We start from the raw sequence: 15843 nt of genomic DNA, 5'->3' as shown, positions 1-15843 counted from the left end.
CCTAGTGCTCTGATACCAAGTTTGTCAAGCCCCGAGCTACCCCCGAGATGCGGACACACGACCTAGGATCACAAGTGACCCCAAGCTAATTCTACTGGCATGACATGAGCATACTAAGAGTAATAACAACTGATGCGGAAGCTAATCATAAGTAAATCTGAAATGATGGGGGAAAACCCATATACTAAAACTGAATATATGAAATATGAGAGTTTAATACAATAGAAACATCAAACTCACATACTAAGCTGAATCTAACTATGTCTGAAAATAGCCTCTAACTTACTAGAAGTGTTGGGACATGCCACAACTAAGTCTAGCAAAACTGAAATACTGAAGTAAATAACATGACTATTGTCCTCGGAGAATGAGGACTTACCACTGATGCTGCTGATCTAGAGATCGGTAACAGATCTATGCGTGATCTGACTGCTGAGTACCTGAACCTACATCACAAGAAGATGTAGCGCAGAGTATGCATCAGTACTTGAAATGTACTGAGCATGCAGGATAGAGTAAAGCTGAAATAACATATAACTGAACAAGCAATAAAGCAAGAGTATAATCTGAATATGATATAGATACTAAATACTGAGCTAACTGAGTGTAATGACCAAATTTATAGCATGCTAAAACTGAATATTGACTGTATTGAAATGAGATCAATGCAATGGAGTCTGACTGAACTGTGGGAGCTACTAATAACCGACATTAAACCACATGAGCTAAATGTGGAGTCCGATGTATGCGCCCCATCAAGAGGACCCTATACACCCGGCCAAAGGTACATAGGTATACTGACGTGATCACTAAAATGATGCCCACATAGGGGACTTACAACGTACATGACTCATAGTTCTAGGACTATATGGGTGACTGACCCTAGTCCAACTCGGTATTATGCTACTCCCAATAGATTAAATGATTAACACATTAAGACTGAATTTCTGTAATATACTAGATAGCTCAAAACTGACATGCAAACTTAGAAAGCAACAATTATGAATGATAATGTGACATTCGTAAACTGAAGCATGGGTATATCCGTAATAACTGAATAATCTGACCAAGCATGCATAATTCCTAAACTAACGAATATATACAACTAGGGTTCTGAATATCATATGAGAAATTGAGTAACAACATGATAATCTGATTTGGAACATTAAATTAACTAGTTCATGGTAATCTGCTGAAGTTCTAGAAATCCTAGGCCTAGTTAATATTAGAGAATCAAGAATCTGACTGAATTCTAGGGACCTAATGGGGAAAAGGAATCTACTAGTGAAATCCCACATACCTGGTGACGAATTCCACGGATAAATCCTTTGATTTTAGGGCTGGAACTAGAGGAAACTTGTTGCGTTCTTCAACTAGGGTTCTTGACTTCTTTCTCCTCTTAGCGATCTAACTTTCTAAGTTTTGATGAATGATTTGGCTTAGGTAAGTTCTAGTTATGTTTCTAAGCTAAAACTAACCAAAACCACATAGTTTAGGGTTAAAATGACATTGTTTAGGGGTCCTACGAAATAGGAAAAGACCAAAAGACCCCCGACTTAACTGTTGTCGGAATGACCAACGGACGGGATCGACGGATCATCGATCGATTAAAGGTCCGTGCTTGTCAACCGTCGATCAGTACTAGAGGCTAGTTTCTGGGGGTCTGATCCACGGACGCGGACCACGATCCGTGGTCAGACCTACGGTCTGTGGGTCCGGCCGTGGGTCGACCCTTAGACGCATTTATGGGCTGAGTTTTGGGGGAGGTTGCTGATGCGAACCACGGACCACCAACACGGGCCCTACGGTCCATGGGTGACCTCCGTGAGTTGCACCTGGAACTTTTGGAAATCTGTTTTAAGGTCTGTTTTCGGATACGGGGTGTTACAGATCACGTGGCTATCCCACTAAGTGTAACATACATAAATAAATACAATAATATAATCACATGCATATATCGAATATATACAATATTATCAACATTTACAACAACAAACAATTCACGATTCTAAACAACATGCATTTACAACAAGTCATTGGTCCTCTTATGGAATCCAAACCCTAACTGTTAACATACCACAATGTGGTACATGATCCCATACTATGCCGAAACGTGGCAACCAATCCCATAATTATACCAGAACGTGGCAACTGATCCAAGTTAGTGTGTCTTTACGTAACACCCGATCCATTCAACAAGCCACAATCACAATCACAAGTACATTCTCATATTCATACAATCAAGTCATGATTCAATGGCATTCATCAATCATATATCCTCATTTACAACAAGTGTGATCAATAATGAAACATCCACATACATACATGTATCATAATGAAGCAAGACAAATATATATCACACAATCATAGAATCACAACCATCACCTACCTCGAAATAAGCTTGTAACCCTAAGAAACTTGATCCTTCCCTTTTCGGATTCGTTCCGCTTGTTGTTGGTCTACAAATAATCATAATAACATGGGAATCAATAAACAATCACTAATTACCCGAATTACTAACAATTTTATGATCCCTAGATCAAACCCATGATCCCAAGTATCCAAATTAGGGCTGTTTCCACCAAAGATTCTAGATCAAAACCCTCCCCCATCAATATTTACCCATTAGATTACGTTCTAGGGATCGAAAAATGTATTCGGGGAGTTAAAATCTTACCTTTAGCCTCAAGAATGGTGGAATACCGTCAAGAAAATACCTGGGTTCGTTCCTTAGTTCTCAAATTTGAAAATTGTAGAATAAAACATTTTTGGGGTTTATTTACGAATTTAAGTCGCGTCTGACCCGTCACAGCGGTCCTCAGCCCGCTACAACGGCCCCGCCCTAGCGACTAAAATCACCGCCAAAGCGGCTTGCACGGAACAATTAGCTATTTTAATAATTCCAAAATTCCCATTTCACAACACACCTTCAACCAACGACACTCAGAAAATACCCATTCACGCCAAAGTCAGTTTCGGGAGTTCTACTTACCTGAATTCAATTCCGTAAAGTTGTACGGATTCTTTAATGCGTTAGCTATCTACTAATGTAATCAAAATCACATTTAAATCACCTGATTGTTACCAGATTTCCCCACACCTTAATGAATCTAATTTCATCCAAATCTGGACTAGGTTATGAAATTTCAAGTTACTACGAAAATGTTTTCCGACCCAAATTTTTTCCCCGTTGGCTTTTCTATATAGACGGAACCCGGTGGTTACATGTTACCACCCTTGAACAATTACAAAAAGTTACTATTCTCACATTATAATAATTATGTTTGCTTAAAAAATTACTTGCATAAACTAACTTTTAAACGAGTGTAATATAAATTAGGTTTAGATGTATATTCCTGAACGCAAAGACAATACATGTGTTAATCTTGACCTTCTTCCTCGATTATAGCTTGCATGTATTTATTTAACATAAAACGTAAGTTGCCCAATACAACTAACAAACCCTTTTATAGTTCTTTCGTTGTTTTAATTTGTTTGTATAATAATAATTTTCTTAAATAACATTATGCCCTTGTACTACGAGCTCTCACAGATCCTCTTGAGGGAATGGCGGCCCTATTAGAGTCTGCATTGTAGTCATGCTAATAGAGGAACCATAAAAGTGACATTAGTAATGATGAATTAGGGAAATGTAGTTTTTTAATTGTGATTTTATATTAGTCACCTTATTGTAACCTTAAAACTTTATATTATAAACAAAAATGATTCAAAAAAAGAAAAAGAAGAGGATACCTCTGAAGGAACCTTTTGGCCTAGCGTATATGAGAGTTCAGGAACAAGATTAAACATACGCCTAGACAAGAGAAAAAAAAACATGCATTAGTTATTCGTAGAAATAATATTAATTGACACCTGAAGTTGTTCTGAATTTTCAAAAGACACTTTTTACACAATCTACATTATCAATATATAATTCTGTTTTCAAAATGATTTATCACTAATTATCATCCATGTGTTTATATGATGAAATAATTCAATGAAGCATAAATATGTACAATAATTTATTATGATAGAAACTTTTAAACAAGAAATAAAATCTCCACAATTCACAACCACATCAGAATTGTAAATTAATTTACTTTTGTCTCTTGATAACACACTTTTATTTTGTGCTTGATCTTATTACAAAAACAATTTTTGACAATACTTATTTTGACCGAGCAATATTTTGCACAATGAATCTTAAAATTTATAGTCAGCATAATCCGTTCCTCACTTGTTGTTTCAATGATTGCCTGAAAATTAAATATTAGATATATTAACATATTAGCAAAAGTGTGTGTGCACGCGTGCATGCGTGTGTTGTGTGCATGCGCGTGCGCATCCGTGCGCGTGCGTGCTTGAATAAAAATAGCTTAAGAAAATTTGAGTTCGACACCAGAAGGCGTAAGAAAGGATTCACTTGTTGACCATTCTCAGTATAATTTTGATTATATAAAATGTTGGGAATTGGTTTGCGCCACCAATTTCACATTTCAACACATAAAAAATGAGACATAGTCTAAGCACCCATATATACACTCCCTCAAAATTTGGCACAAATTAATAAGAAAATAATATTATATAAAATGAAACAGAGAAAGTATATAAGTACATTGCACGTGGAGCTCTTGTTGTGGAGGTACTTGGTGGATAATTTGGATATTGATGATTTGTCTCAATGACTATTCTCTGCATTCATTTGATAAATTAAAATAAATAAATACATAGAAAATGTTACCACCCTTGATCAATTAGAAAAAGTTAATATTCTCACATTATAATAATTATGTTTGCTTAAAAAATTACTTGTATAAACAAACTTTTAAACGAGTGTAATATAAATTAGATTTAGATGTATACTCCTGAACGCAAAGACAATACATGTGTTAATCTTGGCATTCTTTCTCGATTATAGCTTGCATGTATTTATTTAACATGAAACGTAAGTTGCCCAATACAACTAACAAACAATTTTATGGTTCTTTCGTCGTTCTAATTTATTTGTATAATAATAATTTTCTTAAATAACATTGTACCCTTGTACTACGAATTCTCAGAGATCCTTTTGAAGGAATGTCGGCCCTATTAGAGTCTGCATTGTAGCCCTGCTAATAGAGAAACCATAAAAGTAACATTAGCAATGATGAATTAGGGCAATCAAGTTTTTTAATTGTGACTTTATATTAGTCACTTGATTGTAACTTTATAACTTTATATTATAAACAAAAATAATTCAAAAAAAGAAGAAGAAGATGATACATCTGAAGGTAAATTTTGCCTAACGTAAATGAGAGTTCAAGAATAGGATTAAACAGAGGCCGAGACGGGAGAAAAAAACATGCATTAGTTATTCGTAGAAATAATATTAATTGACACCCGTAGTTGTTCTGAATTTTCAAAAAGTCACTTTTTACACAATCTTAATTATCAATATACAATACTTTTTCAAACACTTTTTACACAATCTGCATTATCAATATACAAAATATTTTCAACATGACTTATCAATAATTATCAACCATGTGTTTATATGATAAAATAATTCAATGAAGTATATATATGGAAAATAATTTATCGTGCTACAGACTTTTAAACAAGAAATAAAATATCCACAAGTCACAACCACATGAGAATTGTAAAATAATTTATTTTTGTCTCTTGATAACACACTTTTATTTTGTGCTTGATCTTATTACAAAAATAATTTTTGACAATAGTTATTTTGACCAAGCAATATTTTGCACAATTAATGTTCAAATTTCTAGTCAGCTCAATCCATTCTCACTTGTTATTTCTACGATTGCCTAGAAATTAAATAAAAAAAAATATTAACATATTAACATAAGTGTGTGCGTGCGTCTGTGTTGTGTGCTGCGTGCGTCTGTGAATAAAAATAGCTTACGAAAATTCGAATTCGACGTCAGAAGGCGTAAGAAAGGATCTACTTGTTGACCATTCTCAACATAGTTTGGATTATATAAAATGTTGGGAATTGATCTGCACCACCAATTTCACATTTCAACACATAAAAGGGAAAATGCATAAGTACCCCCCCAGCCTATGCCCCAAACTCCTTGAGACACACCTAACTTTTACTAAGGTCCTATTACCCCCCCCGAACCTTATTTTTAATTAATTTTCTTACCCCTCTTCGGCCTACGTGGCACTATCCTTGAAAATTTTGTCAACACGTGCAGGGCCCACAAGATAGTGCCACGGGGGCCAAAAAGGGGTAGAAAATTATATATAAAATAAGTTCAAGGGGGTAATAGGATCTTAGTAAAGGTTAGGTGTGTCTCAAGGAGTTTGGGGCATAGGCTGGGGGGGGGGGGGGGGGGGGGGGGGTACTTGTGCATTTTCCCCACATAAAAAATATAGCATAGTCTAAGCACCCATATATCCACTACCTCAATTTTTGGCAGATATGATAAAGAAAATAATATTATATAAAATGAAACAGAAAAAGTATTTAACTACGTTGAACGTGGAGCTCTTGTTGTGGAGGTACTTGGTGGAGCATTGGGATATTGAGAATTTGTCTTAATGACTATTCTCTGCATTCATTTGATTAAATAAAAAAAATAGAAAATATTACTACCCTTGAACAATTACAAAAAGTTAATATTCTAACATTATAATGATTATGTTTGCTTAAAAAAATTACTTGCATAAACTAACTTTTATACGAGTGTAATATAAATTAGGTTTAGATGTATAATCCTGAACGCAAAGAGAATACATGTGTTAATCTTGACATTCTTCCTCGATTATAGCTTGCATGTATTTATTTAACATAAAACGTAAGTTGCCCAAATCAACTAACAAACCCTTTTATGGTTCTTTTGTCATAATTTGTTTGTATAATAATAATTTTCTTAAATAACATTGTACCCTTGTACTACGACCTCTCACAGATCCTCTTGAAGAAATGGCGACTCTATTAGAGTTTGCATTGTAGCCTTGCTAATAAAAGTAACATTAGCAATGATGAATTAGGGTAATAGAGTTTTTTAATTGTGACTTTATATTAGTCACTTGATTGTAACTTTATAACTTTATATTATAAACAAAAATGATTCAATAAAAAAAAAAAAAAAAGATGATACCTCTGAAGGTAAATTTTGTCCCAGCATAAATGAGAGTTCAGGAACAGGATTAAACACAGGCCTAGACAAGAGAAAAAAACATGAATTAATTATTCATAGAAATAATATTAATTGACACCGGAAGTTGTTCTGAATTTTTAAAAAGACACTTTTTACACAATATAATCGGCATTATCAATATATAATACTTTTTCAACATGATTTATCAATAATTATCAACTATGTGTTTATATGATAAAATAATTCAATGAAGTATAAATATGTACAATAATTTATCATGATAGAAACTTTTAAAAAAGAAATAAAATATCCACAAGTCACAACCACATGAGAATTGTAAATTAATTTATTTTTGTCTCTTGATAACACACTTTTATTTTGTGCTTATCTTATTACAAAAACAATTATTGACAATACTTATTTTGACCGAGCAATATTTTGCACAATGAATCTTCAAATTTCTCAATCCATTCCTCACATGTTGTTTCTACGATTGCTTAAAAATTAAATATAAAAAATATTAACATATTAGCGAAAGTGTGTGCGCGCGCGTGCGTGGGTATATTGTGTGTGTTGTGTGCGTGAATATAAATAGCTTACGAAAATTCAAATTCGACGCCAGAAGACATAAGAAAGGATCCACTTGTTGACCATTCTCATCATAGTTTGGATTATATAAAATGTTTGGAATTGGTCTGCACCACCAATTTCACATTTCAACACAAAAAAAAATAAAACATAGTCTAAGCACCCGTATATCCATCCCTCAAATTTTGGCACAAATTAATAAGAAAATAATATTATATAAAATGAAAAAGAAAAAGTATATAAGTACGTTGAAGGTGGAGCTCATGTTGTGGAGTTACTTGGTGGAGCATTTGGATATTGATGATTTTTCTCAATGACTATTCTCTGCATTTATTTGATTAAAGAAAAAAAATAGAAAATGTTACCACCCTTGAACAATTACAGAAACTTAATATTCTCACATTTTAATAATTATGTTTGCTTAAAAAAGTACTTGCATAAGCTAACCTTTAAACGAGTGTAATATAAATTTGATTTAGATGTATACTCCTGAATGCAAAGAGAATACATGTGTTAATCTTGGCATTCTTCCTCGATTATAGCTTACATGTATTTATTTAACATAAAACATAAGTTGCCCAATACAACTAACAAACCCTTTTATGGTTTTTCATTGTTCTAATTTGTTTGTATAATAATAATTTTCTTAAATAACATTGTACCCTTGTACTACGAGCTCTCACAGATCCTCTTGAAGGAATGACGACCCTATTAGAGTTTGCATTGTAGCCCTGCTAATAGAGGAACCATAAAAGTAACATTAGCAATGATGAATTAGGGCAATGGAGTTTTTTAATTGTGACTTTTATATTAGTCACTTGATTGTAACTTTATAACTTTATATTATAAACAAAAATAATTCAAAAAAAGAAGAAGAAGATGATACATCTGAAGGTAAATTTTGCCTAACGTAAATGAGAGTTCAAGAATAGGATTAAACAGAGGCCGAGACGGGAGAAAAAAACATGCATTAGTTATTAGTAGAAATAATATTAATTGACACCCGTAGTTGTTCTGAATTTTCAAAAAGTCACTTTTTACACAATCTTAATTATCAATATACAATACTTTTTCAACATGATTTATCAATAATTATCAACCATGTGTTTATATGATAAAATAATTCAATGAAGTATAAATATGCACAATAATTTATCATGATAGAAACTTTTAAAAAAGAAATAAAATATCCACAAGTCACAACCACATGAGAATTGTAAATTAAATTATTTTTGTCTCTTGATAACACACTTTTATTTTGTCCTTGATCTTATTACAAAAATAATTTTTGACAATATTTATTTTGACCGAGCAATATTTAACTACTAAAAATGTATGTCTCTCTTTATATATATTATCCAATTTCCACATTCATAACTCACAACAAAAATTTAATTTTTCCTTTGTAGATTCTGAATAATTGCATATATATTAAATAAACAATTTTATACTCATGGATACTTTCAAAATCAACAACGAACATAAATTTGATAATCAATTACTATCCATCAACACAAGTACACATCCCCGAGGAGTTTAGAAGACAAGGCCATATGATGGTTGATTTTCTAGATGACTACTTTCACAATATCGAAAAATATCCTGTTCGTAGTCAAGTTGAACCAGCTTATCTTTAAAAAATATTACCTGATTCCGCGCCATATCAACCAACCTGAACCAATTCAAAAAAATACTTGAAGATGTGGAAAGGGATATATGACACATTGGCAATATATATTATTTTTTCCCCTTGTAATAGCTTCATCACATTTGTACCTATTAGGGTGCTAATTTGTACAATGTCAATATTTCTTAGTCAGCTTAATAAGACAAATATAGCATTATTTGATTTTTATATTTAATTTTGTCCTACGACAAAGTTCCGAGGGGATTCGGAGCAAGAAGCTAAGGGAAATTTGGTCCTCACTATTTCTATATATTGATGTTATTAATTAAGCTTATGCTATTCATTGTAACGATCTGTTCCCGTCATTATAGAAATGCCAACGGGGGAAAATTTGGGGCCAGTAAACTTTTTCGTAGTATTTGGATTTTTCCAACCTAGTCCAGATTTGGACGAAATCGAAGTCTTTAAGGTGTAGTGAAATCTGGTAAAAATCGGGTGAGTTAATTATGATTTTGATTACATGAGTAGTTAGATAAATCGTTAAAGAATCCGTACGACTTTACGGAATTGAATTCAAGCGAGTAGAACTCCTGGAATCGATCTTAGCGTAAAGGGTAATTTCTGAGCGTTGTTGGTTAGAGGTGTGTTGTGAAATGGGAATTTTGGAATTCTTTAAATATCTCTCTGTTTCGTGCAACCCGCCTTGGCGGAGATTTTGGTCGCTTTGGTGGGGCAGTTGTAGCGGGGTGGTGACCGTTGTGGCGGGCCAAACGTGACTTAAAGTCATAAATAAACCCGTAAATGACCTTATTTGACACTTTTAGAATTTTAGAGCTAAGGAACGAACCCCAGGCGACTCTTACACATTTTCACCATTCTTGAGGCTAAAGGTAAGCTTTTCACTTCCCGAATCCATTTTTCGATCCGTAGAACGTAATAGAATGGGTGATTATTGATGGGGGAGGGTTTTGTTATAGATTCTATGGTGGAAACAAACCTAATTTGGATAATTGGGATCATGAGTTTGATCTAGGGTTCACAGAATTGTTAGTAATTCGCGTAATTAGTAATTGTTTATTGATTCCCGTATTATATTGATTGTTTGTAGACCAAGAACAAACGGAACGAATCCGGAAAGGAAGGATCAAGGTTCTTAGGGTTTCAAACTTGTTTCAAGGTTGGTGATGATTGTGATTCTATGATTGTGTGATGTATGTTTGTTCTTGCTTCATTATGATACATGTATGTAATGAATGTTGCATTATTGATCACACTTGTTGTAAATGAGATAGATGAATGATGGTTACCATGAAATCATGACTTAATTGTATGATCTTGAGGATGTACTTGTGATTGTGATTGTGATGTGTTGAATGGATCGGTTGCCACGTTCCGGCATAACTATGGGATCAGTTGCCACGTCCCGGCATAATTATTGGATTGGGTACCACGTTCCGGTATGCTAACTGTTTGGGTTTGGGTTCCATGAGAGGACCAATGACTTGTCATAATTGTGTATCTCGAGAAAAGTGTTAAGTTGTTCATTGTTCGTATATGTTGATGATATTGTATATGTTCGTTATATGCATGTGATTATATTGTTGTGATGACTTATGTATGTTGCACTTAGTGGGATAGTCGCGTGATCCTACCTGTACACTGTGGTTGTGTACTGATACTGCACTTGCTCTTATTTTTGTTGAGTATAGGGCATCTTCAAGCGGCTACTAACAGACCTCGCTTAGGAGATCAGTGATCGTTCGAATTCAACGGTTAGCCAATTCTTTCGGGCTTCCATGGGTTCACTTTCGTCTATGTCCACCATTTCCAGACTTAGACTATGTTCTAGTTAGTTGATTAGTTCACTAGATTGGGGTTGCATCCCTTCTTGTTTAGACTTGTTGAACTTTAGATGTTTTGGTACATTGACTTTCAGGTTCTAGGTTATTTCTTCCGCATTGCTTAGTTCGTTGTTAGACTTTTGTTGGAGTTTATGGGAACTCCCTATTTATTTTCTTAGTATTTAACTTGCTTCCGTAACTTAAATGCCTTAGTGTTGGGTTAGTTGATTGGTTTGAGTTGTAGTAGTGGTTCTCCCACCGAAGGGTTAGTGTGGGTGCCAATCACAAAGGTTTGGGTCGTGACATTCACACAAATTGAGAATTATTTTTGGTAAACAATAGTCATTGTGAGATTCAACTGGTGTTACAAAAACTTGTTTAATGCTTTAGTGTAAAAAGATTTGCACACGTGAGCGAAGGGCCTAAAGGGTAAAAGGTGGTTTTGTCCTCTGGTGCGCGAGATATATGTGAGTCCTAATTCAATTTTGTTGTTGGGAAAATTTAATTTTATTCTTTTGAGCTTACTACAAAAAGTCCAAATTCATTCATATCTAGATATGTACAGATAAAATCCGTGAGATTAAATCAATAAAATGGTCAACATATCTTGGTAATCATCTCTGCCATTGGAATGTAACACTATCATTTCTTTTTTTATCCTTCCTTTTTTTTCTATTCCAATCCAGAAAATATTACCCTTCCGTTTTTTCTATTCAGTTTTGTTTTATGTTACTAAGTTACTCTTTGTTGTTTTCACTAGTTATTTAATACAAAAAAAATATATCTATACCGAGTGAATTTTCTTTAATACTAGTATTATTTTCGACACGCTTTAAGTTGGAACGAATTTTCTGTGATCATACAACATGTTTCACCACAAATATGTATATATTTAATAATTTTGCAGGTTTGGGAAACTTCAATGCAATAGCTGGCACCAGGGGTTGATATAGAGGATTGCGTGGGGATCAACAATCAATTATATTGTATATATATATAACATTTAAAAAAATTATTTTATGTATATATAGAGATTTTGAATTCCCTATCATGACATAAATTCACCCCTAAAGTTGTTGCGAATGTTGAGATATATACTATTAATCATATGTTCAGATATAGTATTTATTATAGAATAATTATTTGTTCAGTTTTAATAAAAGTTTTAATAGATCATATATTCGTTTATGATGTCTGTCTACTTATATAGTAGATGATTTAGTGTATAGAGCTTTAGCTTATGCACAGATGGACTGACAAAAGCATATTCTTTAAACTGTTAAATGTAATTATATTCTTAATCCTGATATAACTATTATGATCTATCTATATTAACTATCGTTTTTATTTTTTAAAAGGTGAGATTCTAAGATGAGTCAATATGCCTGGTAGATTGGATGATAATAATATATATTGGTGAAATTGTAACATCCCGCTTTAGAAAGAGCTAAATTTGGAAAGAACTAATTTGTGATTTGTTCAAGTTAAGCTTAAGTTGTGAGTTTTGGGTCAACTTCAAACGAGCATAACTTTCAGTACAAGATGAGTTAGGTGACTCATAATATCAAATGAAATGTCTTTGAGTTCTCTTTCCAATGCCACCGAGTTTGCTATATTTTGATTTCAGATGAGAAAGACATGTTGAAGTTAGTCTGTCCAGATGAGGGAGATATGCCCATTTCGACATGCTTTAAGTTGAATTTTTTTGTGATCATACAAGAACTTTTACCACAAATATGTGTATATTTAATAATTTTGCAGGTTTGGGAAACTTGAATGCAATAGCTGGCACTAGAGGTGGATCCAGAGGATTGTGAGGGGATCAACAATCAATTATATTGTATATATGGGACATTTCTTTAAAAAAAAATATTTATGTATATTTAGAGACTATGAATTTCCTATCAAGACATAAATTCACCCCCTAAAGTTGTCGCGAAGAGTCGGTTACACACTCAAGCTATTCGAACGGCATATTACACACCTATACTACTCAAAAGTGAATTTAATGCCACCCTCAAAGCTGACGTGGAAATAAAATTAAATACAAAATAAATAAGGGAGTTTTAGTCAAAATAAAGTCAATTTTCCCCCAACCCATTCCCTTCTCCTTCACGTCACCTTACCTTTCTTCTCCTCCATTGTTTTTTTTTTAATCACAAAGACTCTTTTTTGTTATGGATATTGAGAAAAATAAATTTTTTTCATGGTAAATTTTCAAGAGAAAAACAGAAAACAAGATTGAGGGATAGAAATCTCCAGCAAGATAAACGAAGTTGTTCAATTAATTACGTTTACTGCTCGAAAAAAATTTCGTCTAGACATCTAAAATTGATCAATCCTTACTACTCCCAGATCAAATTCGTCAAGTCGAGCACTTTTTATTCAATTTATTTTTATCTTTTTTATTGATTGTGAGCATATGAAATAAAAAAATCCCCTAATCTTTCTTTTTCTGTGTAAAAAGTTTTTGGGTGTTGCAATTTTTTTATTTTTTAATGTATATCCATAGATCTTTTATGGTGGCGGGTTTGATGGTGGATTGAAAAAAAAAAGCAAAAGGAAAACAGAGTCTATTCTCCATGGACAACCCTCCACCTAATCTTCTTCATGTTATTCTTTATCTCTTTTCCACCCCTTATCTTATCAAAATCAATTTATTTTTTCTTTCACTAATCAACTTCTTATTTTTCACCATTCTCTTCTTTGAGCTTGAATGAAATTTGTAATTGTGATAATTTTTTGTGGTGGATTTGGTGATGGGTGATAAAATTAGTGGAGATGTGACTTTTAATTTTAATAATGACAATAAAATTTGTGATTTTGATGTGGATGCTGAAATTTATGATTATGATTATAATAAATTACAATGGTGGTGATGTGATTTCGATGGTGAATTTAGTCAACTATATTATGGTGGCTATCAAAAAAAAATTATGATGGAGTGCTTGTGAGAAGATTCCTATGGTGAATTTGATTGTGGGTGGTGGAATCTATAGTGGTGGAGATTAGGTGAATTTAGTGATAATTGCAACAATGATGGTAGTTTAATGGTGTGTTTGATGTTGTATAGGGAAGAAGAAACAATTGAGTGACATGTTTTTTTTTTAAATCTGTCATAATTATTAATTTGGCTAGTGACATGATCTTCATGTGGCACGAGTGTGAAACACTTTCCCATCATGGGACTGGTTGTATTGCGTTAGGGTTGAAATAAATTCACTTCTAAGTAATTCAAATGTATAATAGGTCGTCACAATAGTTTAAGTGTATAACTGACTTTTCGTGACAAATTTAGGGGGGAGGGGGTTATGCCTTCCCCTAAATATAATACTAGAGGTTGACTCAGTGATTCAGAGAATTCATACTCCACCGGTAGATTTCAAGTTCAAATTGCAAATATTATATTTTTATTTTCAAACCCCGAGTTAAAATTATGGATCCGTCCGGCCCTTCCATTTTCTATAACATTATTACTAATAATACTACCTCTCATGGGATTGATCTCATTGGGATTCTCATGATTGAAGTTTGGTAAACTTCTCTTTGACCAACAAAAAAAATCACAATAGGAATAAGTCCAAACTCTATAGCTAAGTATTAAGTTATCATTTAACTTAAACAATATCTATTATAATATATACATAAGGATTCAAAAACCATAAGTATTTTCTTGAAATCCAAGTTCATCATGACTATGTTCTTCCCTAGTAGGTTATGAGTTCGAGATTTGGACTCATTTAAGGCTTTATTTATATAGATTTAGTGTCCTCAAATTCTTATTTTGTGCCAATAATTTATGTAAAACCCTTGATTTACGAGTATATGGATTGAGGAACAAAGCAAGGACACTAATTTGCAAAGACGAACAAAGCGAGCTGAAAAAATAAAGAAAGGCGAGCATGGTGATTGCCAAGTCCATTTGGCGAGTCGCTGAATGGCTACTTGACCACCTAAAGTTCCAGTGTGCCAAGCCCTGAAGAAAAGAACCAAGTTGGTGAGACAAAGAGCACTCGGCGGATCACCGAGTGATTCCGCGATGCAGTGTTAGATCGCCCAAAGTTACAGACCTTGAGGATCCTGAATGCCAAGGCATAAGGGCAATTGAGGTGACCAAAGGGCGGCTCGCCGAGTGGTTTAGCGAGCCCGACTTACTTCGCCAAATGATTCTTCGCAGTACATTTTTGGCAACTATAAATACATTTTTAAAGATTTAGTTTAGAATCTAAGATCATATATTTTGAGTTTTTATTAAGTTTTTTGCTGTAGAGATAGTTTTCTCTAGATTTTCCTAAGCTTTGAAGAATTGAAGTTATTCACTTTTGAGAAATTGGAAGTGGGTCTTTGAGATTCTTCGAATCAGAGCATTGTAAGGACGAATCTACACTTACCCAGTTGACGGATAATCAAATTGGTAACTGTTTTTACCTTTTTATGATGTCTAGCTAAAACCCCAATTCTTGGAGTGTGATTATATGATTATGGGTTGATTTGGCTTATTAGTATTGCAAATTGTTAGTTTAAATGCTATTTAAAAGTGAGTTCAATCATTTATTTTGGTTTAATTAAAGAATTGTAGTTGCAAATACAGTTCTACCTTTGTGTTCTTGGCTTGATCGAGATAGAGGTTTTAGAACTAAGGTGTTTGATTGATGGTCTGTGGGTATTGGGTTGACCT

The sequence above is a fragment of the Solanum tuberosum genome, unplaced genomic scaffold (genome assembly GCF_000226075.1).
Source record: "Solanum tuberosum cultivar DM 1-3 516 R44 unplaced genomic scaffold, SolTub_3.0 scf00187, whole genome shotgun sequence".
Taxonomy (NCBI): Eukaryota; Viridiplantae; Streptophyta; class Magnoliopsida; order Solanales; family Solanaceae; genus Solanum; species Solanum tuberosum.
Note: the sequence above shows the minus strand (reverse complement) of the source record.